At 35.6% G+C, this 3,775-nt stretch overlaps 1 protein-coding gene across 1 annotated transcript in view; it reads left to right on the top strand.

The window, feature by feature from the left end:
* LOC140755632 (uncharacterized) overlaps positions 1–3,775 on the top strand; it is a 224,412-nt gene that overhangs the window by 202,075 nt on the left and 18,562 nt on the right. The gene's annotated exons all lie outside the window — the stretch shown is intronic.

Below are 3,775 nucleotides of genomic sequence, written 5' to 3'. Positions count from 1 at the left end.
GCCAACTTGGTCACAGAATATAAACTGATGCAGAACGAAACCTCATTCGTTGATATTCTGGCTTAGGATTACTCTGAAAACATCCCAGTTATATTAAACCCATTTATGTTACTTCAGAAATATAGTCTTTAGAAAGCTTGGCACTTAAAACCTTTTTAAAATTAACCGCGTTCTTTTCATATGCAGAGAAAAGCCAAAAGGACTTAAGTACAGTTTCACGAATAGTTAATTTTTGTTCACATGATAAGGAAGCTGCGTGTTCTGTCTCTGTTTAATCGTATACATGTGAGGGAGATAGAAAACTCGCTTGGATTGGTTAAGATAAGTAGGAGTGGCTAAGATGAGATGATTTTTCATAAATATGAGATAGCAAATGTTTCTCAGATAAAGTAATGGATTTCAACAATTAAATAGATTAAAATGTACTATAGATTAGATCCATAGCTATTTTTCAAGAATAACTAATGTTAATACTCGTTGAAATTTACCTTTAAGAAATATTGCCATTAAAATGCTTCGAACTTCATCATTTGAATATTTTTTTATTAAATTACGAAATAATTATTACTTAAAGAAATTATGGATATTATTTTATTTACCTTATCTTACGCATAAACATGCATTAACTTCAAACTTTTCATTTAAATCCATTTATCTGTAGGTTTTCTAACCGTCTATGGGGGGCAATAGCTACTTATGACCAGGTGCTTGCTTGTTATTTCTATATATTAAGTACTTTAAAGTATTTTTTATAATATGGGAGTAGCTGACGAGCATGCAGTCCACCTGATGGCAAGTAAGTGGCTACTGCCGCCCATGGATATATTTAATCAACCCCAGGTAGGATTAGATATTCCTACCTGAGGTCGGCCACAGATGCGCCGCTACCCCTGAGGACTAAGCTGGAACATATGTCTCTCTACGCCTCTGAAAAATATGTCTTCTTACCACACCCTTCAAACCGGAATATAGCAGCGCCTAACACTGCTGTTAATAGAGCAGAAATAGGTGTGACGGTGGTGCCGCCGGAGTCCAACCACATAGGATTCTTTAAAGGACCACCTTTAAACTTTTACTGCCAACCGGAACACAGCAGCGCTACATTGCTGTTATAACAGAAATAGGTGTGACGGTGATGCCGCCGGAGTCCAACCACAAAGGACTCTACAACCTTTAAACTTTTAGTGCCATAATTTAAAGCTGTTATTCACTTCTGACTAATTATTTTAACAAAATAGTCCGAAACATAAAGTAGGTCCGAAACATAAAGTAATTTGTCATTATATTACTTATATCATTTTTGTAGGTGACAATTTATAAAATTAATCTAAACCACGCCCTAATCGACTCTAAACAACAGAAATATTGTTGTCTCTTTCCATCACGATCAGTTGGAATTCTAACATATTGATTTTTTCCAGCTCAGATATAAAATACCTAAGTAGCAAAATCAACAGAAAGTCGCATACAAAGAATTATAATAATACCTATCTATACTAATATTATAAAGAGGAAAACTTTGTTTGTTTGGTTGTAATGAATAGGCTCAAAAACTACTGGACCGATTTTAAAAATTCTTTCACCATTCGAAAGCTACATCATCCACGAGTAACATAGGCTATATTTTATATGAAATATATTTGATAAATAGATTTTGAGGCGGAACAAAGTTTGCCGTGTCAGCTAGTATTGCATACAAAGAATTATAATAATTTGGCTAATTATACCTATAATTAGCCAAATGCGAGTCGAACTCGCACACGCAGGGTTCAGTACCTATCACCAAATTTTTATTTGTTTTTTATTTTTAGTATTTATTACGATAGCAGTCATAGAAGTAAAGTAAAAAAATTGAACTGTCTACCTATTACGGTTCAATAGATAAAGCGTAAAACACCGAAAAATAGCGGTTTCTTGTATGGCGACATCTTTATTTTTTTGTATTTTACAAAATACAGGTCTGTGGGTTATAGGTACATACTCTGTAAAATTTCAAGTTCCTATTTATTACGATTCAAGAGATAGAGAAACCTTCAAAAGGTACCTACCCGACGACGTGGGAGCGACGCCGGGTTATGTGGGATTTTTACCGCACTAAAACCCCGGTGGCCGTCCTCAACGCTTGTTGGAGAACTCCGGGATCTCCAACGGAACACAACCCGAGTTCTCCAAGCGCGATGCCCGGTCGGGCTCTGCCCTGGGAGGAGCATTTCACGCTCCTCCCGCATACCTAGTGTTTACGACGGTATGCGACGACACAGGCCGCCGTCCTTCCCGGGGTTGCTCTCTGGACGGTTCGAGCTCCAACTCTTGCCAAAGGAGTAGTACCTAATAGGGTTCCGTCTTTACCCTTTGGGTACGGAACCCTTAAACGATAAAACCCTCAAAAATTTATAACACGAACAAAATGCGTATAGGTACCTATAGTCCGCGTAAAGCTGCTAGTCCGCTCTGAATATAGAAATGAATCGCGTCGCCATAACAAATTGTATCACTACACCTGCTCCCAACAACTTCAGAGCGGACTAGCAGTTTGGCGATGACTATACATAAATTGTCTACGAAATCATTTCATAGAAGCCAAATCATATACCCCAAAAACGCATGAAACAGATAAAATAATTACGAAACGTCAACAGTCACAGATAACAATCAAATCAATTCGCGCCCTCTAACGCATAATCACATTATCTGTGGAACACGAAACCGCTGTCTGTGTAATGGCAAAGGGTGATCTGCTGTTTTAATCGTCGACCCATTACAACTTGGATCGATAAAGATTGTAATTGAAAATGGTGGAATGTGTATCTCCTTCTGTTTCGCTCTCTACCTGTAATATGAAATATAGGTAACTGTTTTATCACAAAACCTAACTAAAAACACTTTAATTTTAACATTTTATTAATTGTGGTAAGGGAGACAGACTTTTCCGAGGCGTTCCAGCTTAGTCCTCAGGGGTAGCGGCGCATCTGTGGCCGACCTCAGGTAGAAATATCTAATACTATCTGGGGTTGATTACAGATGTTCATGGGCGGCAGTAGCCACTTACCATCAGGTGGACTGCATGCTCGTCTGCTAATCTTATATATATTATAAAAAAAATTATATTTGGTTTACTTACTTACATTTATTATTTATTAAAAAACATAATATGTATTTATAGTATTACAAGTATTGTTCTAGTGATGGTAAATTACAGAATTATCTTTAATATGTGGCTGAATAATTTGTTTTCTTAACCTTATATTCAATATCTATGCCTCAGTAAGTAGATGCTGCTATAATAATGGTGATAGTCTTATTATAATAATATAACTTATCTGTAATCTGTAATTAAATTATAATCTGTGCGACAAGAAACCGCCATTATTGCAACGATTTGGCGCCAATTTGATAATGGGCGATAATAATTTTATGTCAATTATCTACATTTATGTATTTTGCCCCTTTATACCACGAAATTGTAATTGTAAGGGGGATTTTATCCTGTTTTATATTACATAAACTATTTTCTTGATCCAATTTACAACTTTTATTATTCCCGCGTAAAATACAAGTCCCGCGCCAAGCGCGTTCTTTTTCTTTTTTATCTATTCTATTCATACAGCCAGTGACTATATAAATGGGAACTTATTATTATAAAAATAACACATCATGAAAATAATAGAAAATAATACTATACGTAATTAAATAATTTGAATATATTGCTAACACCATGTACTACGTTAAAATATTTTTAAAATGGTTTTTCAAAGTTCAAAGAAATTCAACGTAA

Source organism: Epargyreus clarus, unplaced genomic scaffold (genome assembly GCF_041222505.1).
Source record: "Epargyreus clarus isolate Ecla_fem2 unplaced genomic scaffold, WU_Ecla_fem_2.2 ptg000033l, whole genome shotgun sequence".
NCBI lineage: Eukaryota > Metazoa > Arthropoda > Insecta > Lepidoptera > Hesperiidae > Epargyreus > Epargyreus clarus.
The sequence above is the reverse complement of the archived record's forward strand: the minus strand, read 5'-3'. Positions and strand labels throughout refer to the sequence as shown.